Source organism: Pleurodeles waltl, chromosome 1_2, assembly GCF_031143425.1.
Source record: "Pleurodeles waltl isolate 20211129_DDA chromosome 1_2, aPleWal1.hap1.20221129, whole genome shotgun sequence".
Taxonomy (NCBI): Eukaryota; Metazoa; Chordata; class Amphibia; order Caudata; family Salamandridae; genus Pleurodeles; species Pleurodeles waltl.
In genome coordinates this window covers 1,023,949,671-1,023,967,327 of record NC_090437.1, presented here as the reverse complement: position 1 = coordinate 1,023,967,327, position 17,657 = coordinate 1,023,949,671, and the positions used below count along the sequence as shown (strand labels likewise).

The window sequence follows — 17,657 nt, the reverse complement described above, 5'->3', positions numbered from 1 at the left end:
GCGCTAAAACCGGTGATTCTTCCAGTCAAGGCAGAGGGTAAGCAATGTTTTGAATAAATCTGAACACAAACCAAAGGACTCTATAGGCCTGATTAAGAGTGGGTCGGAATTAAAGTATACAGTGTTTACAATATCACTTGGATTTGGGTGCATTAAAGACCAAGATCCACATGCTATTCCCCAGAAACTTGTAATAGGTGCGGTTTGTTACACAAGAAAAATAACGTAAGCTGCGGTATTGTTATTTATCAGGTGCAATAAATAGCAGCTATACTTGTAATTGAGCCCTGAATCACGGGGTGTGCTGTGAAGTTTCAATACGAAAAGGAAGAGTTGACAGACCAGGACAGACTTCTATGAAACAGCCAGCACAGCCGGATATTTGCCTTTGTGTTCTTAAAGGGGGAAAAAAACAACTGGTGGCTCTAGAACGTCAACAAGGATCCAAAACAACCCACATTCCCTTACCAGTTGTTTGGGCATAGTAAGAAAGACAATCACAGTTACTTTATTTAATAAATCTCTCAAACAGCCTTGATGGTGTGTTGAGTACTTTGACAACCTTACTGCCCTAAATATAAGAAATTTCTTTTAGTGTCCTATATGAAAACAAATTCCTTAAATGCATACTATTAATGAATATGTCAGATGTGTAAATTATTTACAGAACTATTTAACTATTTCAATAACATTAATTTGAACCACTCAGGATTGTGCTCAGTATGTTACGATTTGGCTGAATTTAATTGTTTGAGGAGCAAAAACCACCACAGGGGGTAGGTTTTGGTGTCAAGTGGTTCATACTAAAAACGGAACACTTCTATGAGATACAGAAAATAATAGTGCATCCAGACAAAACACCTTCTGCAAAGGGAAAACATCACTCTGAACTTGTTTGACGGTTCCTTCTAAACCAATAGAACTGCATATTAGAACAACAGTACTCCTGAATGCAGGTACTGAGTCCAGCTACTCCATCAGAGACTGCCAGACAAATTCCTGGTTAGATCAACAGTGCCCCACCCTAACCCTGAATCTTACTGGGGTGACAGGTGGTTCAGGGAACCTGAACGGGACACTGATCCCCAAGGGAACTGAGGAAACAGAGCTTACCCTTTCATTGTTTTACTCATGCATGCTCAGGGAAAACATAAGAAACACAAGATACATTTTCATAGTCTTGCATACAGAAAGTGAGCTGCAATGATTAGGCAGATGAAACAAAGCAATATTACCAGCATTACGAACATGGTGAAAAAAATAATCAGTTCAACCATGGCATCTGATTTCTATATAGTCCTATCACTAACACTACACTGAGAGCATAGTGGGTGTACCCTCTGCCTGATCTGAATGGGTAGCCTGAGCCCCCATACCTGGATCCCTGAGCCAGGGACTAGGCCTATAGTGGAGTTGGGAATCCTTCTATGCAAAATGGAAGATCAGTGCCAGCAGAGCTGTATGTCGAACAAAAGATTCATCCCTAGACAGTCGTGTTTGCGTGCGCCTCTGACCCCTGTAGGTCAGTGCAGAGGTTATGTAATAAAACCCAAACTGTGTTAGAGACACAGTTCTTATGCAATAGTATGGCTAGCTGCTAGAAGCGTCCTCTCAACGGGCAACATAAGCACTAAGATATCATGTTCTATGTTCCTAGCCTTGAACAGAGTGTATAGATTACATAGCAAGAAAGGCTTTCTGAAAACAAGCAACGTGTACAGCATTTTCTCAGAATAATATCCTGCAAGCAAAACGTGAAAATAATATTATAAATAAAGGCAGCCTAAAATGTGTAAACAAGCATTTGCAAAGCAATGGGTCTAGCATGTGTGAGAGTTAGAGCTACAGGTGTTGTAAATGACAATGTCTTTTACCTCCGTGTTTTGGTTTGGAGTGTAGTGGGTGCATGCCAGATACCACAGCAACCCTCCCAGGCCTGTCGCTGCAGGAGAGAGGACACTACAAGGCTGCCATCTTGGGAGTGTTTTTGCCTCATTCTTATAGACTTGCTGTGATATTATTCACAGGAGACAAGGGAGTGATGGGGAAGCACTCTGCGCCTGTGACTGTGGGGGGTATTCGAGGTGGGGCTTTTTCAAACAGGAAGCAGTGCTGTTTGAGACAGCTATTCCGGAAATGGCATGTGCAATGTTGCAGTAGCTGTGAGGGGACTGTCAAAGCCATGACACCAGTGAATTCTGAGAGGACGAAGTGATGGCGTTTGCTACACTTTTGTGCCTTATGATGCGTTGCTCCTCTCACTGTGGCACCCTTTTGTTAGCTTCTTTGCACTTCAAGGTTAGGAAAATGACTGCCTCTTCTGACTGAACTCTATTTGAAGAGGCCCAATTCACATCCAAAGGCTAGATATTGTTTGCTATCAAGCTTGAGGCTGAAGTCACGACTCCTTTGCCACCATTTTTGAGACAACAACTTTTGCTATCTTCTTGCCTAGAACTAACCTATGTGCTTAGTTGGTGACCCTCCAGAGGTTATCAAGAGCACGTACTATTGCCTAGTCTTCAGCTCTCCTCAAGTCAGTTTGTTAATGCACCCACTTTTAGAGGCCTTGACAGAACGAGAACGTCACAGATTACGATCCTGATATAGCCTTTTCACCTCTTCATCTCTGCAAGGTCAATGCAAATGAATTATAGCGATTTAGATAAGAATGGCACCTGCTTTGCGGTGCTATGAAATGGCAGAACCTGTATTACCAAGCACTATAGTAAATATTTTTTTTAATTAGTTACTCCCAGACTGCCCCAACCCACACCAAAGAACCCTAGGCAAGAGGATGTTGCCTACGGGCCAGAGCTATCGACTTTGGAGCTGGGGAACACAGTACGAGTCTTGCCGCCGGCTCAATATCCTGTGATTCTGGGCAAATCACTTAATCTCCCCTTGCTACCAAAAATGAATGTGTGCTTGTGTAATGTAACCAGTGCTCATGTGGAGGACTGTAATACATTTGTATCGCATTTGTGCCATATAAAACTGCAAATAAAAAAAATACAAAAAAAATGAAGCACTCCAATACCTTTGTGTTGAGTCTGTGCTACAAAAAAAAAGCAAAAATAAAAATTAAAAAGATCCCGCAGACATCACAAAGAATCAGCAAGATGCTCAAAAACAAGGAAAAGGAAGAAACAAAATACGGCCATGCAGTGCGAAGCGGCGGGCAAAAGGGAAAATTAGTGCGGTACCCTATGTTATGTGGCCAATTGTGCAATAATCCATGTAACAGGGTCAGTTTCCCAGACGGTAACAAACCAGCCCTAAGGCGGGACAAATGTAAAGCATTTACCAACGACATCAAACGATTTTTGAAAGGCAGGCCCAGGAACCAATTAAAGTGATGGGTGTGAGATGGTGTGGTTAAAGCCTGCAAAATAGGTGACATGTCGAGAAGAGCAGCGCTTGCGCACTGCTATTCTTGACCTACAAATGGAGAACCACAGTGGGCCCAGGAAGGCCTCACGACAAACTAAGCAAGTGACAAGAGGCATAGCATATTGGTGAATCGAAGACACTGTGTGGAGCGCAGACCTAGTCGAATGCTACTTATGTCATCAGGCTAAGGATTTTCCATTTGTAATGGTCCGAGGAAAGTCGCATTCAGGACTCCAAGGCAAGATGTTATCCTTTGCATACTGATATCAACACAAGAGATTATTAACTTGCCCAGGTGGATCATAGAAGTGGGAAGTAATATTCAACTAAGCCAAGTGCAATGACAAGACTTCATCGTTTGCAACCAGAATTACAAATCAGAAGGAAGAATTTAACCTATAATTTTAAAAAGGGTATTCTGCAACCTTGGCACAAATCCTATTGGACTACATCTCCAGGCATAAGCAGGATGGATAAAGTATAGACGAGACACAGGCAGCTCATTAAAGGTGGGAATAAGAAATTCTGAGAGTGAACAGGTATATGTTTAAATATGCAAATATGCAATAGATATGGGAGGGATGAGATCTGATTTGACAAACATGTAACATATGCTCAAATATCTTCTTGGGGCAAAGCAAGAATATTTCAATGCAGTCCATTTTAAGACATAAGGTTAGAAGATCAGACTTGTCAGTTGTATCATAAGAGATCGTCACAAACGTGAAAACTGAAGAGAATGACTTCCAGCGAGAGAGACGGATGCAAACTCATTAGACAGTCAACACACCCACGATGGCCACAGGGAAGTAATGTTGAAGGCAACATCAGCGCCAGACACGAGCTGCGCTTTGCAACGTTGCAACTAAGAAACTGGATACTAACTAGGTTTGCTGGACTCCATTTACTATCAACAATTTCGCCATGGAGCATGCCACACGTCGTTACTGAAAGCCCTGAAGAAGTCCATTAGGACGAAACGCGTTAGTTATGAAAGTTCAATTTTCTACATGAGGCTATGAATGCTCAATTTTCTACATGAATCAATAAAATATAATCATTTTAACAAGACCGGATTATGGAATTATGTGATCTAGGACTTATATCACAAGCATGGGAAGATACATTTTTTTGGCTATTTCTAAATACAACTGAGTGCTGGGTCCTCTATTTCAATATTCAAACCAGCTTATACTGGTTTCCTGAGGCCTAGGGGGTTGGTCATCAAGACCTGAGTGCCAATTACATTAGTAGCTATATATATATATATATAATTAAACACAAGGGTGCGGCACTAATCGCCTTGACCCCCTTTGTGTCTAAGAAAATAATAAAAAGGGTTGATATTTCAAAAAAACTAAGGAAAAAATATGGCTCAAAGTGATAGATTGCGCTTATCTACCTTTCTACATTTTTCTTCAATAAGTGCGGCACTTTTCAACTTTCCAGCCATCAAGTGACAATACAAAGTACATGAACATAGGGTAAAACAAGCTACAATTTATGTATTAGCAATCTGGGATTTAGTACATCCAATAGCTTCTCTGGACTAATAAGAGTCCAGGTACTACTTTTTAAAACGAACATACAATTGAGAACGCCATATGAGACAACCTATGATGATTTAATACACAATTTGGTTTTCTACTGCAATCGAACAGCTTTCAAAAACTGCAATTGGGCACAGAATGCGAGGGTTCTTTACAATGGATGCGCTAAATTAAGTATGCAGTAGGAATAAGATTATGTGACCAGATAAAGCAAATTCTACAAGAATTGTGTAAGAAACATTTAGCTGAGAATGAAAAACAAACCAGCAGTAAAGAGTGGATACGACCCGATTTGGGACGCGGTAACCACCCAGCTCTTCCCTCGCACATTCTTAAAGAGACAGAAAGGTTTGCGCGTCCACGTGGTGTGTTGATTGTGCCGAGAAAGAGTTTAATCCCAGTGAAACAATACATTCAGAAGCTCCCTTGAGTAAACGCTGCTGTGCACGAGGCAGTTGTATACATAAACACCCCTATCTCCCTGCTTGCCTATTGAATCTGGTCTTTCCCTAGCTGTACTACTAAGATATAACTTTCTAAAGACACACTCCTGTCCTTATGAAATATTTTCGCTTGTTCACTGTTACTTCTTTATCAGGCTCTGATAAGCAGGCTGTCACTATGTACTTAAGGTCCTCACATTCTATGTCAACAGTTTAAATAAAACAAGCATTTGCAATGCAATGGGTCTCGTATTTGCTCGAGTTGGAGCTATTAGCGTTGTAAACTCCTAACCAGACTTTTCTTGCCACATAAATTGAAAATTAAAAGAAACAGTTTCACATAAGTGAACGATTCACAGCGACACAGCCGCCATGAGCATCAGCGTGCAGAGACACACAAAAGGAAAATGAAGTTCGCTCGCAGTCAAACTGATCGGCAAAAGTGCAACTATCCATGTAACAGGGGCGCTGGCCAATGCGGAAACAAAACCTCCCCAAGGAGGGACAAATGTAAACCATTACCAATGTCAAAGGATTTTTGAAGGGCAAGCCCACAAACAAGTGGTAGTGATGGGCATGAGGTGGGCGTTGTTAAAAGCCCAGATACATACCAACATGTGGGAAAAGCCAAAAAGCAGCGCTCATGCGCTGCTATGCTTGACGTAAAAAGTGATGCCCCATCAGTGGATAAGAATGAAATAACTAAAGAAGCTCGCACTTTACGTACCAAAAAGGTGTGCGTCTCTGAACTGGAGCCCTTTTGATTTTGGCCACCCTCAAGGACCCCGCTGACTGATTCAGTCTTACATCCTGGAAGAAAAATGTATGTCTCTAGGTTTGTGGTGCAAAAAGCCCCAAACCTCACTCGGGTGGACTGTATTCTTGATATTGGGAAACATGTTTGCACCCCCTGTGTACTGTGGTGTGTAGTGGTCGAAGTGGGCAGGATTGGATGGGCACGATATGGCCATCCTTTAATGAACACTGATCCCCTAATTTCTGTAAAAAGACAACAGCCCTGGGACGGTTAATTCCAACAGTTTAAATGCCTCTGTTGAAGCATCATTTAGTGAGTTTCATGTGCAGTGAAACTGAAGCTGGGTAGGCAGCTCAACAGGTCTTCCTGCCAGGACGTCTACTTACCTGAAAGAGTTAATCTGAAAACGTAAAGGATGCTTTGAAGCTGGTACTGGCTTTCATTGACCTAAACTCTCAAAGCTCCTGTGATGATAAAGCTTTATTCTTTTCAAATGGTAGTGCTGGGCTGTGGAGTGTGTGCTTGTAAATATATTATTGCAGGGACAGTAATGTAAAAAAAATTGCATTACATGCACTCTGGGTATTACTAAAATATATATATTTTGGGAGCAGCATTTTATCTTAAACATTTTGCGCATTTTGTAGCTGTCTCTCATGCTTCCATTTTCTTACGATAATGGCATTACTCCTAGTCCTACTCCCTCGCCTTCCTTTTAACCAATGAGGCCTCCCGCCTCCCCTCTAGACCCTCCCTTCCCCTTTCAAAAACCCCCCCCACCCTTATCCCCTCCTGTACAAAAACCAAGCCCAAGCTGCAACTCGGACAGTCCGTACCGGGAGGGTGGGAGGGAACGGAAAAGGAAGGCGAGGGAGTAGGACTAGGAGTAATGCCATTATCGTAAGAAAATGGAAGCATTACCTCCCGTCCCTCCCTCGCCTTCCTTTTAACCAATGAGACATAGCAAGAAAACACACAGGAGACGGACATCGAGTTGCAAGACCTTTATTTAATATCCTGCACCAAGAACATCCCAAACATTATCTCATAGAGGATAAGACCCGGTGACCTAACACCGACTCCAAACTACCCAAGTCCGACAGCCTATAATGACGCACAAACGTCGAAGGAGAAGCCCAAGTGGCGGCCCTGCAAATTTCCACCACGGAAGTCCCCTGAAGCTCCGCCACCGTAGCCGCCATGCCTCTGGTAGATCTCCCTTGAATCCCTTGAGGAGGAACCACCTCTTTCAAGGAATAGGCCAACAGAATTAAAGATCGAACCCACCGACTCAAGGAAGCCGTGGAAGGTGTCTCACCTTTGCGAGCCGGACCAAAATTAACAAACAGTGAATCCCCTTTACGAAAAGGAGCCACCACCCGCAGATACTCCAACAAAACCCTGCGCACATCCAACGAATGCAAACGGACCTCCTCCCTTGAGGAGGGATTCGGACAAAATGAAGGAAGGATGACCTCCTGCCGGGAATGGAACGAAGAATTGACTTTAGGAATAAAGGAAGGTACCGGAACCAGAACCACCCGATCGTGAAAAATCTTACAAAAAGGAAAGGAACAAGCCAATGCCCCCAATTCCCCCAACCGACGAGCCGAAGTAATGGCTACCAAAAAGAATGTCTTCAAAGATAGATGGCGCAAATCACAGTCCCCCAAAGGTTCAAAAGGGGGCTCCGTCAACACATCCAAAACCAAGGACAGATCCCATGAAGGAAAAGAACGTACCGGGCGAGGAAATAAATTAACAAGCCCTTGAAAAAATCTCGGCATCAAGCGCCCTTCATCCTGAAGATTACGCCATGGTCCTCTGAATGCCTGAATAGCCGCCCACTGCACCCGAAGAGATGCCACTGACAACCCTAAATGAGCACCGTCCTGCAGGAACTGCATCACCTCAAAGATAGAAGCGCAGGTAGGATCTAACTCACGACTTAAGCACCATGACGAAAACACCTTCCACTGTCTACCATAAGAAAGTAAAGTGGAACGTCTCCTCGAAGCCAGCAATGTAGAACTCAAAGCTACCGGCACCCCCAGACCTGTCAATCCCCGTCGTTCAACTTCCAGGCCGTCAAGTGTAACCTTCTCAATGACCCCAATGGGAGGCAGGGAAACTCCAGGGGAGACAGACAAAGAGGCAGAGGCCACATCCTCCCGTCCGCCATCAGCCTCAACAAGGGGAACCAATTCGCCCTCGGCCAAAGTGGCGCAATTAGGACAACCCAGGACCCCAGATCCCTCACACGTAACAGAAACGCCCTGAGTAGTTGAAAAGGAGGGAACGCATACAAAAGGCCCTGCGGCCAAGGACATGACATCCCGTCCACCTCCCATGCTTGGGGACATCGAAACCGGGAGCAGAAGCGATCCACTTTCGCATTCCCTACTGACGCAAACACATCCAGCACTGGAAGACCCCAAAGCCGAACCAGATGCTGAAACAGAGACTTCCGGAGAGAGAAAAGTTGAGAGGAAGGAATCACTCTGCTCAGCCGATCCGCCCGAACATTCACCACCCCCCGAATGTACGTAGCCCTGAGAGAAGGAACCCACTCCTGAGCCCACACAAAAATCTCCCTGACTAGATTGAACAGAGCCCTTGACCTGGTCCCTCCTTGCCGATTGACATAAGCCTTGGCCACTAAGTTGTCTGTGCGAACCAGAACCGCCGAACCCCTCAGGGAATCCTGAAAATGGACCAGAGCCAGGAATACTGCCCGCAATTCGCGCCAATTCGACGACCGACTCGCCTCCCGAGGGGACCAAAACCCCTGAATCTGAGACGACCCCATCCATGCCCCCCAACCGGAGAGGCTGGCATCCGTCGTCACCACCACGGGTCTCAGAGGCGATAAAGAAACCCCTATCCTCAGGTGGTCTGCATCCAACCCCCATTGCAACTCTCTGTGAATCAATCCGGACCCTGGAACCCTGTCCTTCAGAGAACCGGACCCTGGTGTCCACCTTCTCAAGAACCATGTCATCAAGCACAGGAGATGGAAACGTGCCCAAGGAACCAGAAATATCACCAACGCCAAATGACCCTGCAGACGCAACCATAGAAGAGCTCGGGGAGCAGACTGCAACAATACCTTCTTTACCAAAGCCTGTAGGACACCCAACCGTTTTTCTGACACAGTCACCAACCCAAGAAGAGTCTGAAACCGAGCTCCCAGAAAAACCAGATCCTGGGACGGCACTAAGTCTGACTTCTCCCAATTGATTAAAAACCCGTGGTTTTGCAGGACCCCCAGAACATGGACCACCTGCTTCTGCAAAAGGTCTCGTGATTGGGCATGAATCAAAATGTCGTCTAGATAAGGATGCAGAAATACCCCTTCTGAATGAAGCAAAGCCACTAGAGGAGCCAGCACCTTTGTGAAAATTCGAGGAGAAGATTTTAGACCGAAAGGCAGAACGCAAAACTGATAATGGTCCTGACCCACAGCAAACCTCAGGAACTTTTGAGAGGATCTTGCCACCGGTACGTGTAGGTAAGCATCCTGCAGATCCAGTGACACCAGAAAGTCCCCGTGTCTGACCAATGGAAAAATAGTCTGAATGGACAGCATGCGGAAATGCACTGTCCTGATCCAGGTATTCACCTCCTTTAGATTGAGCACCGGCCGAAATCCCCCTGAAACTTTCTGAACAAGAAACAAGACCGAATAAGTGCCCTGACCCCGCTCGTCTAGCGGAACGTGGGAAATGGCCCCCTTGACCAGTAAGTCCCGCACTCCGTCCAATAATGCTCTTCTCCGTGACCCCTCTGAAGGCAGAGGTGTGGGACGTACCCCTGAATCTGGAGGAACCACCACAAAATCTATGACATAACCATTGGCCACAATGTCTAGTACCCAATGATCGTTTACACTGTCCTTCCAAGCCGAAAGAAAGTGACTCAGTCTTCCCCCAACCGGCCCTCTGCCAGGCCCACAGTGATTGTCAGGACCCCTTCTTGAAACCACCCCGGGTCGCAGGAGCAGACTTCTTAGGTGAAAAACGCGGCTGAAAACGCCGTTTCCTAAATGAAAAGGATTTAGCATCCCTAGTAGGAGAAGATCTGGAATGTTTCTTCCACCCTTTACTCGAAGAAGAACCCCCTTTATAAGGTAAGGCATGCTTCCGTTCCTTAAAAGCCTTGGAAAGCATGGATGGCAATTGTTCTCCAAACAAGGTACGACCTTCAAACGGCAGTCTCAACAAGGCCGCCTTTTCCCCCGGATCAGCCTTCCAGGAACGCAACCAGAGGGACCTACGAGCCCCAATCAAAGACCCAGATGCCAGAGCCGAAGTACGGACCACATCCGAAGACACATCAGCCAACAATCTGGCCTGCTGCTCCATACCAGCCAGGAGCTCCGAACATTCCGCCCCTTCCTGTACAGCCACCGCCAGTTTATCAAAGTCTTGAACCAATGACTGTGACGCATATGCAGAATAAATCCCTGCCCTCAGCGCCAGATTTTCTGCAGCAAAAGCCCTCTTAAGACCCGAATCCACTTTACGGTCAGTGGCATCCGTAGGCACACAATCCTCCGGATTGACTGCCGTTTTGCCAATCAGAGTAGCCAAAATAGAGTCCAGGCGTACTGAAGGAGGCAAAACCTCCTCACCCTCAAGTAAGTAAAGTTTCTGAAGGAATCGTGGAACCTGAGCCTTATCCACATCCTTCCACTCACGAAACACCATATCCCTCACAGGTCCCTGAAAAGGCATGGCAAACTTTGAAGGTGTCTTATATTGAGGAAATAAATGAGAATCCGAGTCTGCAGGTTGAAACACTGGGAAACCCAAATTGTCCCGAACATGTGCCATCACTTCCCACATATATTCTCTGGAAACATATTTCCCCCCAGATGACGTCGATGGGGCCTCATCCTCACTCTCCGATGAGGATTTCCTAGTTGCTACCGATGAATGCTCACATTTAGACTGACCAGACCTGGCCACGCCTGCTTGTAGTGCCCTGGTCACCGCCACCTCAATCATATCCTGAACCTCCTCTCTGGACATGAGGGGAGTACCCCTGCCAGGTACCTGTGAGTTCTCCGGAGTAGTAATGCTAGCCTCACCCCCCTCCTCCTCCGAGGAAGAAGAGACAATCCTACGTCTCTTTGCTGGAACTTTAGGCATGGTAAACATCAAAATACCTAAAAACCACGGGCCGAACGCCCGTCCTACCTGAGAGCATCTCAGAGTTGAAGTCCCTCGGTTCCCCGCGGCTCCGCGGCGCTGAAACCCGGAAATCAACGTCCCAGCCACAGAGGGCCGGCTGACCCCGTCAGCCGGCCTCCAGGACACGCCTCTCGAGCAACCATGCTGCTCGTTCAAGACGCGACCCAGCCGTAGCACTCCTCGCGGAGCTCCGCGTCCCGAGGAGTGCCTCCATCGACGACCTCCAGGCCCCGCCGTGCAGGTAAGAAAAGGGAAAGTAAACCGTCTAGCGTGGGCTAGACAAAAGAACAGGAGGGGATAAGGGTGGGGGGGGTTTTTGAAAGGGGAAGGGAGGGTCTAGAGGGGAGGCGGGAGGCCTCATTGGTTAAAAGGAAGGCGAGGGAGGGACGGGAGGTAATATACTATGTGAAACTCAAGTTTAAAATAATGAATTATGTATTCGCAAAGCTTTCTGTCACAGGCTGTGACCTCATTGCACTAAGATATGTCACTTTTCTCCACTGCACCAACCAAGATCTAATTCTGTGGCTCTCTGGCTACACACAGACCTCTGCAGTACATTAACTAATAGAGGTTTCATAATATACTATAGTGCATTTCCCAATAAGTAACACATTTTTACATTTATTTTAAGCTGCCTGTTTTATATGTAGCTACCTGACGATGAAAGACCCCCAAAAACAAAACAAAAAAAACACACCTTTGACCCCGCCCCCACCGCATGCAGCATCATAGTTCCCATACTTTTTTAATGCACTTCAACTGCTGGTGGTGTGTGATAAGGAATCTCTTCTCTCCTGTGCATCTCTATTGTCCACAGTGACTCTTTAGGCTTTCATCACCTTAGCGTCTGTGCCTCTGACTGAATTAGCGCTATATGGCTTCCTGGGAAACATTCCAGTCTCTTTTGGGTTCGCATGGCATCAGTTACAAAAGACCAGTATTCCCTGGGAATAAAAACCTCTTTGTGGGCTGAATGGGCTAGGAATAACTTGAAATGACTAAAGCACTGAAAGGATACTGTTGGAATGAATGCTCCTTGAAAAAGTGCTCATCGGGTGACGAAAACCGGGCAGTGTGACTGAGGCTGGCAGGGGTGAGAGGAAATCATCCCATCTTTCTGCTACAACTGACCAAACACGAACATGCCGCCACTATTCCAGTGCAAAAAAGCGGGAGGGGTATGTTTTCAGGGGCGTAGCTTCAGGGAGTGTTACAACTCCCTAATAAATGTTTTTTGTGATGAACAGGTGAGTACAAGTGCTTTCATTTTTCAGTCGGGTATGGTGAGATGTCTGTCGGATTTCACCAGAATTTTTTGCACACGCAGACAAAAACGAATACACCCTCTTCCTCTCTCTGGAAAGACTTACAAATGTTGGTTACTGCACAAAATAATGTTTTCTCTCACGTATTGTACCAATCTGCATTCCTGTCCCTTTCCGCTGCCCAGACCTGCCAAGTGCCACATATCGGGCCTTAGACTAACGCATTTTAATTTGGTGGTCTGCATCACCGCATTAAAATGCATTAATCCCGCATTTTGAGCGCCTTGATCACCTGGGGCCGCACAGCTGGGCCCTGCGGCAGGGCAGCTGAAGGGATGACCGGAGCATTGTGAGCCCTGGAGTCGGCCCCGGAGTCAGTCTGCGGTGCTTACAGCCTGCAACTCGGGCATGCGGGTGAGTCTGCTGTGCGGAGAGACTGTGTGCAGCGCTACTGGCCGAGAGTCACGTATGTAGTATTTTTAATAAACATAAAATATTATCACTCAAGCTGTCTGACAGATGACGAACAGAACTGATAAACATTCGTTTAATTTGCATCCCAAATGATGGACCACAGAGACTCATCGGAAGAAGTTCAGGAGCATTCACAGGCAAGAAGCAGCGGAGCATCTGCATCACGTGATACGTACGTATTCCACCCCTGGTTCGTGGTCTCGAGGACATCGGATCTCTGACTGGACCAGAACTCGTCAGCGTTTGGACTTGTGTTTGGCTGGTGGTTGAAGGTCGGGTCCGGGTCAGCACAGGCTATGGCAGAATGTTTAATTTGATTTTTCTGCCCACCTAGCCAGCCCCCAGCAATTGCTGTTGATGCTGGTGCCAGGGTGATTAATTATAGGGCAAGAGAATGTGTTCGACCTCCTGGCCTGCACGTGCTGCAGCCGAGCCCCGGGAGCTGTGTCCGGTCACGGGCCGGCTCAGTCTGAGAGCTGGTGCTCCGAGCCGAGTGTCTTGGAGGGGCACAGGCACGGCTAGAGCACTGCATAAGCTCCTTGCTCTCACCGGCCTATGACTACTCCGACTTGGGAGAGTTTCCAGCACCGGCCTGCTGGAGCCAGGGAGTGTGAGACTCTTCAGCGACCCAGGAATCGGCAGCAGATTGGCTTTATTTTTCCAGCTGCACCACCCACTGACTCAGAGACAGACTTGGTAAGGGTAAACAATTAAACCCTGCTGTGTTGATTAGAAATGTTCCTGTTAGGGTCGAAGTTTTCTCTACTACATATTCGCAAAACTGTATTTTAGGAGGTCGGATACCTGTGAGTTACTTTTCTCAGAGAAATCGTTCTGAAACGTGTACTTATAAATAACATGGGGTTAAAACCAGCTGACAGTGGTGCTGAATTCCTTGTGTGTCCAGCAGTTATCATCAACAATAATAAGATAACCCTGGTGAATAATGTTTCTTGCGGAGCGGGTTCAGCATTTAGTTGAGTGCCAGTTTCCACTCACACGGTGGTGCAAAGGGTTAATGTGCCGATTCACACTGATCTCTGAAGGCACGCACATATGGGCCATATTAAACTAATAATGGCAGGTTGCAATAAGTTAAAAAAACTCTTCACACGTGTGGTTTATGTACAGAAAAACTGGACACTGAACACACAAAATTTAAACCCAGATTAGAAAGAGGAGTGTTTTTTACATTCCGTAGACTTCGTAAATTCAGCATGGTTGCACATTTATCATCAGTCTTCTATGAGTGTTCCCAAGGTAGAAATGCAGGTGAAGGTGGTGGATCACATGTCCACAAACATGCAACACTTTAGCTTATTCCCCGAATCTGTCAGCTGTCGTGACTAGAATCGTTATCATAATTTATTAGCAGGCTGAGGCAGCTAAGATCCCGTTGGGGCCTATCTCGCATCCTGTTTCAGTTTGGTTACACTCGGGTCCCATGTGGAAAGCCTGGACACACTCCTGTTAGTTCCCTTCCATTTCTGATGCTCTGCAGCAGTTTTAAGATCGTCTTAGAATTTCGTGTTGCTCAAATGGGTGCAATTTCTGATATCTATATGGTTCCCTCTACTTCATTGCTTGATTTTTGCTCGTGAGAACGTTTCGCTCATAGTTAATGAAATGTCACTCATAATTACTTGAAATTATGAAAATGTCACACATAAGCTATCTGAAACCTTGGCAGGTATGACTGCTCCTTAAGCCCCTCATATTTTAACATTATATGCAGGCGTGATTGTTGGGAAATCAGTAGCTCACCCCCAAAACTCCCCATATCTTACTGACCAAGATACACCCCTGAATGTTTTAGATCAGAGAGGGCAACGTTCACTCTCTATAGTTTAACACACACGTTGCCCATTTTAACACACTCAGCTATATAAAATGCTTAAATGGGCAATTTCATGACACTAATGGGGGGAATACTTGGGACACTTGGAAGTAGGTAAGAAATGCCAGCTGCTGCCCCACTGATGAGCACCGAACATCTCCAGAGTGAGAAATCTTAAAATTATAGGTACAAAGCACGCGCATCTTGAAAACCAGTGCTTAAATGGGCCGGTACTCACAGGTACTGAGTAGCAACACTTCTTATTTATTTCCCTCTAAGTAACGGCAGCTCTCCGTCACCAAGGAGAGTACCGGTGCGCATGAAAGGTAGGCTCATTCCTGCTGAGTACAAGGGCGTCAGAGTGGAGCCTGTCTGTTCCACACTCTGAGGGCCAAAGCACCTCTGTATCCCTGTGCTCGGCCGCTGCTGTCCATTCAGAAGCAGCTCATTTCCATTATTATCAGCAATGTCTGGGTGGTGGGAATTTAACAGCATCATGTGTGACAGAGCAGGATCCATTCAGGCCCTGCACTGTTAATCACATTCAAGCTATTGTGTGCACTTGTGCACACAATGGAATTCAGGCAGCCCGCAGAGGGGAATTAAGAAAACAACGGATGGTAAGGAGTTAAAAATGTCTTTTGCCCTCTGGGAGTCTTTTTACGGGTACCTGTCTGCTTGTGTTTGTATTTATATAGCGCTTAGAACCGCTGACGAGGCGACGTGTGTGCAAAAGAGACAATCTGCACACTATTAAGAGGTATTTTTTTAATGTGTAGATTGCTTTCTGTGTGCGTGTGTGCTCGTGCCTCTGTGCCTGAGCATAAGAATATACGAGCTTTGTGCCCAATGCAAGCAAAAACAGTTTGGCATCAAGAAGCTGTCAGAAAACTAGTACAACATGATCTTTGCCTTTCTTTTTTTTTTTTTTTAACAAGTAAACCTGTTTTAGTTTATTGTATTACATTTCCCTCATGTGTTCGTATGTGCTACAAATGACATACAAGTCATTATTAATGCTTCTATTTCAAAGTACCTTTCATCAGATGCCGGTGGCTCACTGGTCATTAACCTGATCGTGCTAATAGTGCTGTTGTTGACTTGGCCAGATTCACGGCTTACAGGCATCTTCCCTTCTGGGTTAGAGCCTCTCCCTTGTAGGTTTCCAGACCACTCTTTATTAGCACGTGTAAAGGTAGAAGTCTCACTCACGTCCCCTTGATCTAAAATGGCTGAGTCAAATACAGAGGGGACTGAGCCAGAAACCCACATCACTGGCAGCAAATAATTTATCAGTGGTCCAGTATAGCTCAGTGCTGGTCTAAATAGCAGCCATGGCACAAGATTAGACAAGGTTGCCTTAAAATAACAGGTTTGAACCAAGTCCATTCATTTCTGACCATACACCACACACTATAAGTCAAGATCACTTTCATTGCATTTGGCTGCGTACATATTGCAGAGGGCGATGGCAGCCGCTTGGGTATTAAACCCATTGATGTGTTGTGCCTCTATGCACATATAGTAACTCTGAAACTATTAACAAGGACTATGCAAGTGCAGAACGGAATACTTGACAGATGACACACTTGTCTTGTCCCGTGCCCACCTTTAGTCCACACTAGACCTACCCACATCCCGCCACTAGCCACACTCCTTGCTCAATTTGACGAGTAGCTGCACTTCGTTTTTTGCCATTCAAAGCACTGATGGAACCCAATGAAAAGCACGAAAACTCCCTGAAAAGGCCGGCAGCATGTTTTCCCAATCAAACACACTTCCTGATTTTCTGTGACTGGCATGCCGGTTAAGGCGTCCGCTCCGCCCACCGGTAAAGAAACAGAAACCCCTAGTGATGAAGGAGCGAGGAGCAGGAGACCCAGGGCAGGCTCACCTCGGGGAGTGCGGCGGCGGCGGCGGGCAGGGATGGTGTTGCAGCGCGGCGGCCGGGATCTGTGCGGAGGGGAAGGAGAGCGCTGAGCTCCCGCAGCTCCTCTTATGAGGTACCCGCCCCTCCCCTGCTGGAGGCGGCGCCCCTCTCCCCCTCCGCAAACACCAGAGCCCCGGGGAAGCCGAGGAATGAGGGCGAGCGGCCAGGCCCGGCCTCTGCCCACGTCAGACGGCCCTGCAGGGATGAATGGGGCGCGGGCCCGGGCTGACGCGCAGGAAGGAAGGGTGGAGTCGGGGGAGGAGACGCGGCGGCTCCTGAGGGGGCAGCGAAGCTCCGTGGCCGAGCAAGTAGCAGCAACACCCCGTCTCCCCCACCCGTGACGTAGAGGCAGGGGGAACCCTTGCTAAGGCCTGTGCCGGGGTGAGGCCTCCCGCACCGGGTGCGCCGTGCAGCCGGGAGGGTTCAAGTTTCACCTTTAGCCTCCTTTCATGATGACGATGGGTGGGTGGGTCAGACTAGACAGTCCCTCTGTTGCTAACTGCTAAAGAGAACATCATTTATTAGTTTAACAGAATATTCCCATAGCGTTATTGCTTGGATTGCCTAGCCTTCCTCTGGTTGTTTAATGGTATTTTTACGCCTTCTACCGAACGATTACTGTCCCCGATAAGAAAGCACATTTTTGATGCACGCTTATAAAGCCTCATGCAGTTACTTAACAGCAAAACGATCCCCACTCTGATAGGAGCCTTTCAGTTTAACCTTTCCTGGATTTCTAGCTGTTGCCACTGTGCATTATGGTACGTGCAGTTTGGTGCTTACCATTAAAAGTACGACCTTGAAAGGTAC

At 46.6% G+C, this 17,657-nt stretch overlaps 1 protein-coding gene across 1 annotated transcript in view; it reads right to left on the bottom strand.

Moving 5' to 3' along the window:
• The window catches only part of UGDH (UDP-glucose 6-dehydrogenase), a 69,990-nt gene extending 52,711 nt beyond the window's left edge, over nt 1-17,279 (bottom strand). The window contains exon 1 of the mRNA XM_069202036.1: nt 16,812-17,279. The gene's annotated coding sequence lies outside the window, so the exon portion shown is untranslated. The remainder of the gene's footprint in view (nt 1-16,811) is intronic.
• Between the last annotated feature and the right edge of the window lie 378 nt (nt 17,280-17,657).